At 41.2% G+C, this 15,941-nt stretch overlaps 1 non-coding gene and 2 pseudogenes across 1 annotated transcript; 1 reads left to right on the top strand and 2 right to left on the bottom strand.

Annotated features, from left to right (window-relative positions):
* Positions 1–1,267: 1,267 nt before the first annotated feature.
* On the top strand, positions 1,268–1,977 carry Rab11a-ps1 (RAB11a, member RAS oncogene family, pseudogene 1; annotated as a pseudogene).
* LOC100910814 (keratin-associated protein 9-1-like) lies at positions 5,285–5,839 on the bottom strand (annotated as a pseudogene).
* Positions 11,161–11,721, bottom strand: Krtap9-7 (keratin associated protein 9-7). Its single transcript, XR_005490830.2, has one exon. It is a non-coding gene; the product is annotated as a keratin associated protein 9-7 (transcript).
* Positions 11,722–15,941: the final 4,220 nt, after the last annotated feature.

Raw genomic sequence — 15,941 nt, 5'->3', positions numbered from 1 at the left:
CTTGATACAGCAGGGACAACTTAATATTCCATAATTACAATACTTTGTGTCATATATTTCTCTCATCAGAGTAGCTAGATTTTTCTCTTCCTTATTGTCTTAGCTGTTATAACTTTAAAATGTTGAAATTTCTTTTCTTTATGTTATGGGGTGATCTTATTATTATTGTTGTTATAATTGATACTATTTTTAAAAACAAATATCAATGTCCAAATCTTCACTTCATCTGTACCTCTGAGGACAATTTAATGTGATTCTGATCCCATGTCTGTGGCATTGAGTGCGACTGACTTTTATGCTGTTTCTCTTTATGGAACAATTCTAATTCCAGAATTTAACTTTCAGTTTTATATTTCCCTCACATTCTCCAATAAAATTGGTTCCCAATCTGTCAAGATTCAATCAGTCTTCCATGATTCAGTTTGGATTTGATGTGGCTCTTTGTGTTGGTTTTTCTAAAGCACGTTCCTGCCCAAACCACATGCTAACAGTATTATGGGTGAGTGTGGAATGGTAGACAGTAATTAATAGGTTACACATTACAGAGTCATGTAACAACATCCTGCTGTAGCTGGGGTAGGGTTCATCTCTCCAAGGTTTATGGACTAGCGTCTTGGTCTCTGGTGGGTAGTGCCAAAGCAGTAGGGCCTTTAAGAAGTAGGGTCTTGTGGAAGATAATTAGATTGTGGGAATGACCCTCATGAATTGATTGGTATTGGCTCCAGGAAATGGGTGGGGTTTATAGGGCTGAACCAGCTCCTGAGAGAACAGGTTGTCATGAAGCAAGTTTGCTTTTCGTCGAGTCAGTCTCTTGATTCGTCTTGCACTAGGTAAGCAACACATACTGTCTCCCTCTACTTCTCTGCCACGTTATGATTGCCGAGGAGCCCTCCTGGGATGCAGATTCTGATACTGTTTGGAGTTTTCTGACACCTGAGTCATCGGCCATATGAACCTCTTTCCTCTATAAACTGTCTGGTCATAGATGTGTTGTTATAGCAACACAAAACGGACAAGGACACATTTTAAAGAAATAGCACTGAGGGTAGCAAAACTCATTCTGGCTCAGTTGGCAATTTATACTATATATATCTTAGATGAGGGAGGAATAGTGAACTATGGTAGTTTTGATGAAGGGGAGGCAGAGATAAACGCACCGACATTGCCTATCCAAACGGAGTACAGGGGAGGGGGTCGTTCTCTGAGTCTTCCAGGTCTTCAGGCAAGCAATGGGTTTCAGTATGAATTCAGGAGATTCCAGGAGACAATGCTGCCACTCACACTCGCCTTTCATTTAAAAAGTGACCTTATTGACCTCTGTAGAGATGACCCACTGATCCCCGGTCCTGCCCCCGTTGCTACCCCTGCTCCCGCCCCTCAGTTTCTTGGTTTTGTCCTTATTGGAGATTCTGGTGTTGGAAAGAGTAACCTCCTGTCTCGATTTACCCGGAACGAGTTTAATCTGGAAAGCAAGAGTACCATTGAAGCAGAGTTTGCAACAAGAAGCATCCAGGTTGATGGGAAACCAATAAGAGCACAGCTATGGAACACAGCAGGGCGGGAGTGGTACAGGGCTATACTGTCTGCATACTGTCTTGGAGCAGTAGGTGCCTGACTGGTTTGTGACATTGCTAAGCATCTCACATATGAAAACGTAGAGCGGTGGCTGGAAGAACTGAGAGATCATGCTGATAGTAACATTGTTATCATGCTTGTGGGCAATAAGAGTGATTTACGTCATCTCAGGGCTTTTGCAGAGAAGAATGGTTTGCGTTCGTTGAGACATCTGCTCTAGATTGGACAAATGTTGAAGCTGCTTTTCAGACAATTCCAACAGAGATATACCGCATTGTTTCTCAGAAGCAAATGTCAGACAGACGTGAAAATGACATGTCTCCAAGCAACAATGTCCTTCCTATTCATATTCCACCCACGACTGAAAAGAAACCAAAGTTTCAGTGCTGTCAGAACATCTAAGGCGCCTCTCTTACCCTAGAAGGCTGCGTATAGTCCATTTTCCAGGTCTGAGATTGAAACATATTTGTAATTCTTGTGGTCAAAAAAAATAAGTGGCCTTATTTATTTGACTTCCTCTTAGAATTCATGGCTTATTAAGACAGCAGAAGAATTTCAGTTTTAGACTTAAAATCATGATAAATATGCATACTTATCTGACTCATGGAGATAATAAATTTTACATGCCCCAAAGGCGTCCTTATCTTCTTCCATTTAAGCAAGGTTTCTGAAGTTGCAAGAACTGTTTTCAAACCCTGGTGGATTTGTAGAAATAATAAGATTCAACTCTGAGGCTTCTGGAAAGTACTTTCCCTTTTATTTTTGGGTAAATAGTTAACAGTTTAATGCCAGCCTGAATGTACCCTCAAACATGATGCAGTCCTTTTCGTGCTGTGGTTTTCTCGAGGGAATGTGAATAAATCCGTTACTGTACTGTGTTGATTGGTCGGAGATGCTTGGGGATCTCATAGAGATTCAGTTCAAGCGCTCTGATAGAGTTTATCCACAGAAACTAAAACCCACCTTAAACTCTCTTGAAATCGGCTAGGAATTTTCTCAGCTGATGATGATATTTTTCTAGTTGTATCACTTACAGAGCGGCCCATTTCCATATTTTTTTGCATCTCCATTAAGATTGCTTCAGGGATCATCTATCTCCTATGGTGCCTGACATACCTTTTCCTTGTTGGGAATCACCTGTGATACATGCACTGGATTATTGCTGAGAAGTTCCTTCTCCCATTCGATACTTCATCTACCCATATCTCCTGTCAAGAAACCACACTCATGTCATCCTTGCCTCTTGGAACTGTTTTCCCACTTGTGACTGGTACCATGACCAAGTACATTCTCCTGTTGTTAGTATGTGGGCATGTGTAAGTGTGTGAGCAGGGCACAGGCTGTGCATGTGGAGACCAGAGGTCAATGTTGCCTCTCTTCCTTATAGCTTTCCCATCTTAGTTGTTGAGTCAGGGTCTCTCTACTGAATCAGGAGCTCAACAACTACTGGACTGGCTGGCCAGAGAGCCCACGGGTCTTCCTGTGTCCTCACCAGCCCTGGGACTACAGGTGCATGCGGCTACACCCAGCTTTGTACGTGGGTTCTGAGGGCATGAATGCAGGTCCCCCATGTTTATGTAGCAAGCCCTTTATAAGCTGAGGCACCTCCTAGGCTGTAGACTCCAGACTTTGGATTGTATCCTGCATGAGTCCTGGAGAGCCTCATGAAGAGTCCTGCATGAGCCCAAGAGAGTCCTGAAGCCTTTTTGTGCTCCTCTATAATGACCTTTCCTTAACATCTACCCATAGTCCCCTCTTTGACAGTCCTCCTCATACCCACTCATGGATTCTAATGCCATGCAATTCCTGTCTTGTTTTATCTTACTTTAAGTGTTTACTAGAAAGTTCAGTAACTGTGATCACGTGGTAAACATATTCACCTATGCTCCACTCACTTCACCTGCTCTCTGCCTACCCCTCCATGATTAGTCCCCTTTATACCTCTAGAAAATTTTGCTTATATTTTATTTAAAAATATTTTGAGAATTTCATACACTAGTATTGTACTTACTTCTCCCAAACTCCTCTATTTCCCCCTCTCTCAGATGTATCACTTTTTCTATAATTACCACATGTTCATCAATATGCATATACACATGCACACACGTGCATACATAGCTCCCCCATCATTTACTAGTGCTTGAATGTACATGTGGTTTCAGCCTAACTACTTGTTATTGGATGACCTATCAGGGGACTCATCCCCGGAGAGAACAGGTCCTCCTTTTTCTCAGCATCCATTATTTGCTCTAGCTCTTCATCTAGGGGTGGGACTTGGAGAGAGTTTCCTCACACATGTAGGTTTGTCAATTAGAGTTGTCATCGTGCCAATCTTGTTTAGGTAACCATACTGTTGAGCCTTCCTAGTCTCATCGTGCTTCTCATATCCGGAAGACATTCTAACATCAGGTGTCCTGCTCCTTCTTCCGTGATGCCTTTGGAACCCCAGGTGTAGGGGTTGCATCATAGATATACCAACTGAGACTGAGCAAGATGCTGTCTTCCCTATGGTCACGTCTCTGAACTTGACCAACCATGGAGCTCTGTAATAGTATGTGTCTGCAAAAGGAAGCTACTTTGATAACTGGTGAGAACTGTATTTATCTGTGACTATAAGGATAAGTATTTAGAATGCAGTAGAAACTACTGCTTTAGAGAACGGAAGAAATTTACTTCTAATCTCATGCAATATATATACATATATGCATATATATACGCATATATATATGTTAATGGCTCATGTGATTACATAAAGTCTAGCAGCTGAAGATAAAAGAACACATAAGATATCTGTCTCTTTGACCCAGGCTTAATTCACTTAACACAACTATGTCCAGTTGCACCCACTTACCCCAGAACAACATAACTTCATTTTTCTTTATGGCTGAAATTATCCAGTATGTATATAAGACATATTTTCCTTACCTATCCCCTGTTGTTAGACATCTAACTTAGAAACTGTGGATAGTACTCTGTCCTTCACTTTCCTGTGATCTGAAATAATGCCCTACGTGTGCAAGTGTGAAGCTTTCCCCAGCAGGAGAGGCCAGAGACCGGCACATCTTCCCAGTGCTTGGCTGTTTCTGCTGGGAGGAAGATGTACGTGAAAGTAGCCCGAGATAAAACCAAGCCCCGAGTGCTGTCCCAAATGAGTAAGGAACTTTGTTGGCTCTGAACGTGTTATGAGGCTACCGTGGGACTGTGCAGTGATGACGAACACATTCAGAATATAAGCTTTTGTGAAGCGAATGCCATTAGAGTACCCAGAAACCCAAGAAAAGAGGAAACACCATCCGTATATTTTTTCAGAAAAACAAATGCAGATTTATTTAGAACACATGGAACCCAGAAGACAACTTAAAGTGAGCCCAATACTGACGAGAGTACGAGTCCACTAAGAAATGAAATAATTATCGCTGAGAAGGGTTAAGAGAGAAGAATGAAGGTTTCTTTGCTTAAGTTCCTTGAAGAGCAAGAATGAAGCTTCTTTTCTGGATCCAGGACCACAACTGAAGCTCAAGAGAAGATTAAATGGAGCAGGGTGGTGAGTGCTGAGTAATGAGAAGAGCAGGCTGTCTTATCCAACTGACCCTAAAGACCATTTCCAGGAAGACAATGCAAGGATAGTGAAGGCAAAGCACACAGGATGATTGTGTTGGGGACTTTGGTTAGATGACGGCAAGCTATCCTGTGACAAGAGATGGAGTTATCAGCAGCAGGACTGGGAGCAGCTAGATCCACAGCCTTGGGACAGGCAGCCAGGCACACAGACACTTGTGGGCTGGTAGCAAGTCCTGGTGCAGGTCACAGGTCCAGAGCAGGCTGGCTCGCAGCACAGGTTGAGGCAGAAGGGCTGGCAGCAGGGCTTGCAGCAGCTGGACTGACAGCAGCTGGGTCTGCAGCAGGGCTGGCAGCAGCTGGAGATACAGCACCTGGGCTGGCAGCAGCTGGACTCACAGCAGCTGGGCCTGCAGCAGGGCTGGCAGCAGCTGGGCCGGCAGCAGGGCTGGCAGCAGCTGGACACACAGCAGCAAGGCTGGCAGCAGGGTGTGCTGCAGCAGCTGCTCACACAGCTGGGTTGGAAGCAGGTCCTGCAGCAGGTGGTTTGACAGCAAGGCTGGCAGCAGCTGGAGCCACAGCAGCTGGGCTGGCAGCAGGGCTGGCAGCAGCTGGTCACACAGCTTGGTTTCCAGCAGGTGGTCCTGCAGCAGGTGGTCCTGCAACAGGTGGGCTGACAGCAAGGGGAGCAACAGGAGTTGGTCATGGTGTTGGATGTGGAGGGAGGGGTTCTGTTCACAGGAGTTTCTGAGATTCTGACAACTGTTTCAGACCTGGGGCTTTTATACCCTGGACATCCCATGAAGGGACCAATAAGCAGGGCTTTTCCTTATTGTTTGTTTTCTGCTTTTCAAGAGGAAATCCTCACAGCAGGAAGTTGCTCCTTGAGTTTTAGAAATCGTTTGAAATTATGATGTAAGCAGTTAATTGTGGATAATTCAAGGAAGAACATTTCTAGAAGTCTTCATCAGCGTTGTTCTTACTCTGATTATCATCTGCTCAGGTGATAGTCTCTGAGGCTACAGAAGGGGCTAGAACATGTATTTATTCATTTTGTTCTCTTGTTTTCTTGGCTGTGTGCAGACTGGATGTATTTGTATGGAGAGCTATATTCCCAGGGGTTAAAGGAAGCCATGCCCGAGTCCAAACTGTTTCCCAGAGACATTTGCTTATTGTAACAGGCTTGCCTATCTGCAACCAATGATACCCATGCTATACCAGTTTCAGCAAAGAATTCATGACAAGAAGGTGGCCTGTAGTCACTTTTCAAATGTATCCATGAGCTCCAAAGCCAGAATACAGAGTCAGAAAGAAGACCGAGAGGTTCAGAAAACATGGCGGTTCAGAAGATGACATGAGGCTCAGAAGACACAGGAGTTCAGAAGATGACATGGAGTTTAGAAGGCATTGGTCACCTTAGATCTGAACCCTGTTTACCAGAGGACACTGCAGCAATTAAGTGCCATAAGATGACACCTTCATTTTAAAATAATTTGTATAATACTTTCAAAGAAGAACACACCCTTTCATATGTAGTCTGACCTAGTATGATACAGGAAATCATGTGTCCTTCGTTTTAGGTGATGGTGTGTGTATGTACAGTATGTATGGCCTTGATTTTATAATTGCAGTCTTTCCCCTGCTGTCTAAGGTAACTAGTGGATGTGTGTGTGTGTGTGTGTGTGTGTGTGTGTGTGTGTGTGTGTGTTTGCTTTTACAGTGTGTCAACTTTTGAGTTTTACTAAAATGAGATAATATAACTCATTATGGTTCATTTTCTTTTGCTCAAACTTATGTTTGTGAGATTTAATGGTTTCGTTGGATTCAGCATTTATGTCTTTAATTTTACTTGACCTTTCATATAATTGTATGATAAGGCTATAATCTACTAATCCTCATTGCATGACAAGACCTTATATTTTTTTAACTTGTTGTGTCCTTGATGGACATTTTCTTAAGTTTTTTTGTGAATCATACTCTTATGATGGTTTGCCTATTTCTTTGTCTACAAGTGTGTAGACATCTGCAGATATACTCTTTGAGGGAAAATTCTGGATTCCAAATTGTGAATATAATAAACATTAATATACAGCTCAAAAATGTTTTTTAAAGTAAACAGCTACATGGGTTGGGCAGATAGGTCAGTTGGTAAAGTACTTACCTTAAAGCAATCATGGGAACCTGAGCTTGATCCCTAGAACTTGTGTAAAAGATGTCGAGCAAAGTGACTTATGCTTGTTGTCCCAGAACCATAGAGGAAGGTATAGGCAGATATCTGGGGCTTTCTGGCCAGCCAGCCAGGCCTAATCAACAAGTTCCAGGGCAAAGCAAGACCATTTCAACACAAGGTGAATGGCTCCCTGAGGAATAACTGAGGTTGTCCTTTGGCCTCCACAAGCATGTGTACACATAAGCATGTGTACATACAGGTATGTGTACACACAAGCTTGTGTACACACATGCATCCACAGCTGCACACGTGTGTATATTCCCCCTCAGCCCCCACATCAACATACATGCACCTACTACTTAAGGTTGCAATGATATATACAATATACACTTGGTTGTTCACATTGCTTTAAGTATCATTTACACTTGATATTTTCAATCTGGGCATTAAGCCAGTTTTCATTTTTATTATGTATCTGTTCTGGTTTGGTTCTTAAATGTCTATCAGAGCCATGTGTTGAACACTTGGCCCTCTGCTGTACTGATGATACTGAGAAAAGCTTAGGGGTATGACCAAGTTGGAGGAAAGAGATCATTGAGAGCAATATATATATATATATATATATATATATATATATATATATATATATATATATATGGACTTGGCTCTTCTGTCTCTGTGTCTTCCTTTTTTGGTGATCATGAGGCGGTCAGTTTTCATTTCTCCCATGTTTCTGCCACGATAATAGTGCTTCAATCATAAGCCTAGAAGCAATAAAATAAAGTGATTGTGAACCTAAACTTCAGAAACCATGAGCCAAAAAGATAGACGTTTTCTTTTAAGTTGTTTATCTTATTTTGTCACGTGACAGAAGACTGACTAACAGAGTAGCTATTTTGTATTTTCTCATCATAGACTTAATTTGATTTTCCTTGAAGACCAGTGAGCTGACTTCCCATGCGTTCGTTTGGATATTTATAGGTCTCTTTTATGTGGTGCCAATTATGTCTAATTACGTGTTTTTAATTGTCTGGATTTTGTTTTTGCTTTTTGTTTTTTAATTTCTCCATTGAAGCCTTTGTTGATTCCATACCTGAGTCCTCTTCCTTGGCCTGCCTTGGCCCTCTCTCATATTCCATTTATTGTCATATGCTTATTGTGCATGTTGCTGGGTTTCCTATAGACAATTCCTTGCAGGTTTGTCATGTATTTTGACCATGTTTTCTAGTTAGAAATCTCAAGAGGGAGAGGCTGCTCTTATGTCCAATGTAAAAAGAGTCTCTACAAAGACGGAGGAAAATGGAGAACACAGGTAAGAAAAACACAGGCTCATGATCCAAAGAATGTGGGCAGTTCTACAAGCTAAAGAATGTCAGGAGATGGATTTCCTCTATTGTTGGGAATACAAGCATACCAACTCCTGGATTTGTACCCAGTGAGACCAATTTGGCTTCAGATTTCACAGCTGGAAGATAACATCACTTCATGCTTTAGCCATGAAGCTGGTGGTGGTTAATTTCAAGAGTAATAAGAAGCAGATGTATATTTCCAGTCCCACTGTGCCCGGACTTGACTTTAATTCTTTCCTGAGTTTTCTAATGGCTCCCATTTAACTTTTTGAAGTTAAGCTATCATATCTTGGAGTTGGGGCTTAGAATCCAAAAGAACTTTCTCTCTGAAGGAAACCTATTTAAAGTCTAAGAGTGTAATCTCTAGGTGTGGCAAAGGAGAATTTCAAAGAGCAATCAGTGTTTATGTCATTTTCTATAAACAGACTGGAGACGTATTTAAAAGCACATATAACTTTAATGGAAACACACATCAAAGGGAGTTAAGTTTGTGTTAATAGAGTTCAGACAAAGCCCACATGGGATGATTCTTTGGGCTTCGAGTTCTCCATTTCTAGATAAGAGGTATCGTGGAATCTACATACAAGGAACAAAATGCAGTCCAGTGAAGCTCCCTCATCTGTATCCTTAAACAAAAAGGAAGATCAAATGACCGTCTGGGCTAAGATATGTCTCTCTGAAGATCGGTTGCACACAGACTACTGGGCCTCTCTAGCTATATATCTGAGAAGATCACACACACCCTGCAATGGGAACCCCTTAGGTGTTGTGTGGGTATGTTTTAATTGTTCTCAGGGAGATAAACCTGGCTGTCCATTTGTTCATTTCTTTTAATTATTTGTCCTTTCCCATAGCAGCATCAACACTTACATTTGTACGTTCCCTATTGTTCATGGACTTCTGGAGTTTTCTCTTTCCAGTCCACATTAATATAAACCATGGCTTCTAATGCCCTCCCTCCCTTCCTCCACAGTCTAGATATCAGAACTCGGGCTTCCATCTCCCTCTTCTGATTCGTTTTCCCTCCTCAAACTCAGGAGGTTATTTTGATCCCTTATGTGGCCCAAAGAACACAGAATCAAAGGTGGATAGCATGCACACTGGTCACCTTGATTCCTGGGATTTGTCACTCCTTTATTCCTTTAATAATGTTTTGACCTAGAAACAAATTATCCCTTTATGTCTGAGTGTAGGGAAAACTTAGTCTGTCTCATGGGGCATGATTTATTCCCACATGGCTGCTTGCTATTGGTGACAAGTGTGAGAACATGAACAGTGGCATTCTATGACATGAACACATTGTTTCTAGTGCAACCACTCATGATAATGTCCTGGGACAGTAGCAGACACAGACTAAAAGGGGTTAACCAGTCACTGGACAGAGACCAGGATAATGTAGTTCACATCATTTTAGTAGAATTCTTAAAGTCATTGCCAGCCTTCAGTGGCTGGTGGTGATCAAGGCGTAGGCAATGAATTGAGAGAAATTTTGTTAATATGATCAGAAAGTGAAAAATTTCAGTATTTCCCTTGCCAGAGAAGAATCGAAGCACAAGTTCCAGTGTTATAGCTACTTAAATGGAGTTGAACCTGTGGTTATGTTCGCTCTAGAAGCAGAAACCAGGACCCAGACTGGATACCTGGTGTATCACGATCACTTAAACCTTTCAAGGAACCACAGCTGCTATGAGTTTATCAGAGCAATGGCCATGCCTTGTGCATTGGACAGTGTTTCCCAGTGCTCTTCCAAACTTCCAGCTCTTAAATACTTTCTGTCCCTTCTACCCTCATGCTCCCTGATCCTTTGCAGTGGAGTAGGAGAGGTCTATAAATGCCCCATTTCAGGACAAACACCCAAAACCACTCATTCTCCACACAGTGACTACTGTCCATATACACTCTTGCACCATGATTTTCATCCAATCACAAGGACAAGGAATCCTGAGTTGAGCCCCCTACCCAGGTGCTATGATGTAGAAGAAATCTTTCATTCATTAAGTTGCTCTTTCCCTTATTGTATTCACAGTGAAGAAATTTTGATCAGTGCAGTGAATTTAATGCAATGAATGACATGACTTAGATCAAAGACATAATGTGAAAATCAAATCAATAGTAGAAAAAAATCAAACATACAATGGGATGTAGAATAAAGAAGACTTTATTAGAATAGCAGTGGGCAGTGTCTCTTCAGTCCAGCAGACAATACAAATATGTCATGATGAGTCACGTGGTGAATCAAAAGAAAAAACCTGAACAGATATAATGATGGGTGCTTATCACTGCAAATATATAATAAGATAGTTGTTAATTGTATATTTTTTTAACATCTAGGGCAGAACAATGAAGAAAACATCAAAATGGGTAAGATGGTTCACAGATCTATTAAAGAAGGACTGAGAATTTGATGATTGTATGCGTACTAGAGGCACAGAAAAGGCAGAGAGTTTGGAATGAAGTAAAATTCCAGCAGCTCTAAGAATAGATTATTCTATTCCAGTAGTGACTTCATCAACAACCACAGGGCTCACAGCAGCTGGATCCACAGCCTTGGGACAGGCAGCCAGGCACACAGACACTTGTGGGCTGGTAGCAAGTCCTGGTGCAGGTCACAGGTCCAGAGCAGGCTGGCTCGCAGCACAGGTTGAGGCAGAAGGGCTTGCAGCAGGGCTTGCAGCAGCTGGACTGACAGCAGCTGGGTTTGCAGCAGGGCTGGCAGCAGCTGGAGATACAGCACCTGGGCTGGCAGCAGCTGGACTCACAGCAGCAGGGCTGGCAGCAGCTGGACTGACAGCAGCTGGGCCTGCAGCAGGGCTGGCAGCAGCTGGACACACAGCAGCAAGGCTGGCAGCAGGGTGTGCTGCAGCAGCTGCTCACACAGCTGGGTTGGAAGCAGGTCCTGCAGCAGGTGGTTTGACAGCAAGGCTGGCAGCAGCTGGAGCCACAGCAGCTGGGCTGGCAGCAGGGCTGGCAGCAGCTGGTCACACAGCTTGGTTTCCAGCAGGTGGTCCTGCAGCAGGTGGTCCTGCAACAGGTGGGCTGGCAGCAAGAGGAGCAACAGGAGTTGGTCATGGTGTTGGATGTGGAGGGAGAGGTTCTGTTCACAGGAGTTTCTGAGATTCTGACGACTGTTTCAGACCTGGGGCTTTTATACCCTGGACATCCCATGAAGCGACCAATAAGCACAACTTTTCCTTATTGTTTGTTTTCTGCTTTTCAAGAGGAAGTTTCACAGCAGGAAGTTGCTCTACAAGCATTGCAAATCTTTTGAAAATTATGCTGCAATTAATTGTGGATAAGTTCCTTGATGGTATTTTTGGAATCATTGCCACTATTCCCACTTTGGTTACTCTCTGGTCATGTGATGGCTCTGTGGGCACAGAGAGGCTGAAAAATCTCGTTCCTTAATTTGTACATTTTCCTGATACAGCCTGGGAAGTGCTTGAGGAAGGACTGTGACGTTGATATGCTCACAGTGGCAAATCTCATTTTTGCCTGGGCCCAAGTCTATTAATTGGAACTGTCTGCTTCTTCCAGATTATAATAGACATGTTTGTTTGCAACATGCACAGTTGCTGTAGCAATAGCTTTATTGAAGAAAGAATGGTTCTTTTGAGTATATTACTCTGAACCAAAGTTATGGGGGGTTAACATGGGGGTTAACAAAGCATCAACAATTTAGACCTTAACTCTAGTTAACAGGAGAAACATTACCTCATGTAGGACATGGGTATAGTCTTCACAAAATGAGAAAATTCCATGACCCCACAGATAACTTCATTAAAAAGGAACTTGAATCATAGCATGCTTCCAGAGAAGTGTGTGCCTTTAAACATATAGCTCACCCAAATTTGACAAAGCTGTCAGCCATGTCAGTAAGTAGTTGTCAACTCTGTGGCAGCCATTTTCATTCTGTTTCCCCTCACCATTGTCCTTTCCACCCTATAAGACAAATAGTCTGATGACTTACAATAGCATAGGGTTTTGCAAATCTTTTGAAAATCATGCTTCAAGTGATTAATTGTGCTAGGCTTGGACCCAAGGAAAGACTGGATTTGCCACTGTGAAAACATCAACATCACAGTCCTTCCCTAAAGCACTTCCCGGACTGTGTCAGGATAGAATTGTGAAATTCTATCCAAATTGAAATGTCATATACTTTGCTTTATTTTCTTTTTTCTCACCCAAAATTATGTTTGTTAAAGTTACTTACTTCATTGAATATTATAGCTGTTTGCTCCTTTTTCATACAGTTGATTATCGTGGGGTATAGCTTTAAGGATTTATTCATATTGTGTGTTAGTATTTTTCCACATTTATGTGTGTGCACCAAGCCTGCAGTGCCTACAGGAGCTACAAGAGAACACCAGCCCCTGGGGCTGAAGTTACAGACAGTTGTGAGCCACCATGTACATGCTGCGAATTGAACCAGGACCTCTGGAAGAGCAGCCTGTGCTCTTAGCTACTGAGCCATCTCTCCTGCCCCTATTGTGTGACACTTTAATGTAATAATTCTTGTGTTATTGATGGACAATTTTTATAACTAGGACTTTTGTGACTCACATTGTCATGAATATTTTTGTCTAAAGCTTTGTGTACTTGAGCTTGCATTCCTGTAAATACATCCCCATATAGTCTTACAGTGCAATTTCTGGATTTGAACATTTGCATATGGCCAACATTATCAAATACTTCCCTATAATTTATTGTCCTTACTGCTTTATGCTTACATTTTTTATTTTATTTATTTGCATGTATGTATGTGTCTATGCACATGTGTGCATCATGCACTTATGTGGAGGTCAGAGAACAATTTGCCTGAGACTGTTTTCTTCTTTCACTGTGTGGATTCCAGAGCTTCAAGTCACGTTGTCAGTCTTTTATATGCCACTGAACCAACTGGTGCTTCACATTTTAATACCTGGTATTTTCGCTGTGGGATTTGCAGAGTTTTGTTATCTGTGTATTTAGTTTGTCTCATAATTTTCATTCAAATTCATGAACATTGATGAGTTGTATTTACATATGTCCTATAAGTGTGTTTCTCATTTGTAAGGTACTATCATGTCTAGTTTGTTTCTGTGGAATTGTCTTTTAAAAAGATTCTTCATTGACATTCCTTAAATGTCCTAGATATTAGCCTTTGCTCATATTATCAGTGCCCTTTCCTGTGCTGTTGCTTTTCTCTTTCTCTCTCAATTTTAGTGCTGGCTGGTCAATCAATCGTTTCTGTATTATTTATAGATCTTTTTATTTCATATTAAGGAAACCAAGCATCCTAAGACTATGTAGGTATTATCTTATATTAAACCCAAAGGTGCCATCTTCTTAACACTAACTTAGAATTTTTTAGTTACACACCCATACTAGTATATGTCTCTAGAGATCATATTCACTTCCTGTCTCAGGGTTTCTATTGCTGTGACTAAGGCAACTCTTATAAAGGACAACATTCCGTCGGTGCTGGCTTACAGGTTCTGAGATTCAGTCCATTTTCATGGCAGGAAGCATGGCAGCATCCAGGCAGGCACGGTGCTGGCAGAGCTAAGAGTTCTCCATCTCTTCTGAAGGCGAACGGGAGAAGTCTGACACTTCCTCGCTGGAGAGAGCTTTAAGCCCACCTTCTGATGTACTTTCTCCAACAAGGCCACACTTATGCCAACAAGTCACACCTCCAAACAGTGACACTTCCCATGGGCAAATATATTTTTTGTGTGTTAATTTTAAGTCTTTAATGAACTTATATTATCTTTTGGTAAATGATACACGATAGGGATCTATTTTCATAGTTTGAGTTTATGTATCGAACATTGTCAGAAAAGATTGCAGATGTGTATCTGTTTTCATCCAGTCCAAATATTACCCAAATGTGTTCTTTTTCAGACGAGTATTATCTGGAATATATTTCCTTTAAAACATTTCAATATGCACAAACTATAGATTTTGTTGGTTTCCTTCATTTAAAATTTACCACCTCATTCCTTAATTTAAATTCATATGAGGCTACATCTAATTACTTTTGATAATCTTATTTTATTCTCAAACTTTTAAACCAAACACTATATTCACTATCTTTAGAGCTTTTTTGTAGCATAAATAGTAAGAGACTATAGGTTTCTCTCTAAATGGCATTTTTCCAGTGTCCTCCTAAGTTCTGACATCTGTTATCTTTGTTATCCTTAAATTTCTCAAGTGTTTTAATTTCCATTATAAAAGCTTCCATTTTGGTATGTATTCCAAGTCAGTAGTTTTTTCCCCTACATTGTGTCTTGTCTATAACTTCATTATTCATAATCAACATTTCATTTATTTCTGTTTAATGATTTTTTTCTAAGAAGTGAAGAATTAAACATAATTTTACAACATAAAAGTAGTCTGAAATTAATGATGTAATCTCCATCACTAACCAATGATGTTATGATGTCAGAAGGAAGGGTGTGCGTTCTCAAAGTCAACACCCAATTCTTGATGTGCTCAGATTTCTGTGGCGTTCATGTGAGGTATGAGGGGCTTTTCAGGTTCTGACTTTGAGGTTTAGACAGGCTCACTAAGGGGTGATCTAAGGGGGCAGCATGTGTATAAGAGTCGTTAATCAACTTTTAAAACACTCCAACAAGTAGTTCTGAGTTGTTAATGCATGTTGAGCACCAAGCAAGAGGGTAAACCTCTAGACATACGTAGCCTTATAAGTCTTGACATTCTAACTTCTATAACTTCAATACAATCTTCATTTGTATGGGAATATTTTGACATATGTCATTTTAGTAGAAATAAGTACATTATACCATTTTATTCTTAGATTCTCCCTACCATGAGTAAGTTACTTTTGAACATATCAAGGGTCTTCTTTTGAGAAGAATCCCTAAGAGGTGGGCAGGTCCCAAACTATGAACACGTCTCCCTCCACTGCAAAAGGGTTTTGCAGACGTGATTAAGATTCTCAAGAGGGAGTTGTTCTGGACTATTTGTAGGTGTTCAGTGTAAACACAGTGTAAATATGAAGAAAGGTAAGGATGGAAAATATGGAAATATTTACAAGAAGTGTGGGTGATCCTAGAAGTTGGGAAAATGCCAATCTTCACTTACAGAAGCAGTGCAACTGCACCAACACTTGGATTCAAGCTCAATGATGCTGAATTTTGACTTTTGATCTTTAGAACTGGAAGATAATAAATTTGTATTGTTTAAACCTCCAAGTTGGTGGTTGCTCATTGCAAGGGCAATAGTTATTGAATACAAATTTCTAATGCTGCTATGCCTGAACTCTAAATGACATCCTATAATGACCTTTC

The sequence above is a fragment of the Rattus norvegicus genome, chromosome 10 (assembly GCF_036323735.1).
Source record: "Rattus norvegicus strain BN/NHsdMcwi chromosome 10, GRCr8, whole genome shotgun sequence".
Lineage (NCBI taxonomy): Eukaryota > Metazoa > Chordata > Mammalia > Rodentia > Muridae > Rattus > Rattus norvegicus.
The sequence above is the reverse complement of the archived record's forward strand: the minus strand, read 5'-3'. Positions and strand labels throughout refer to the sequence as shown.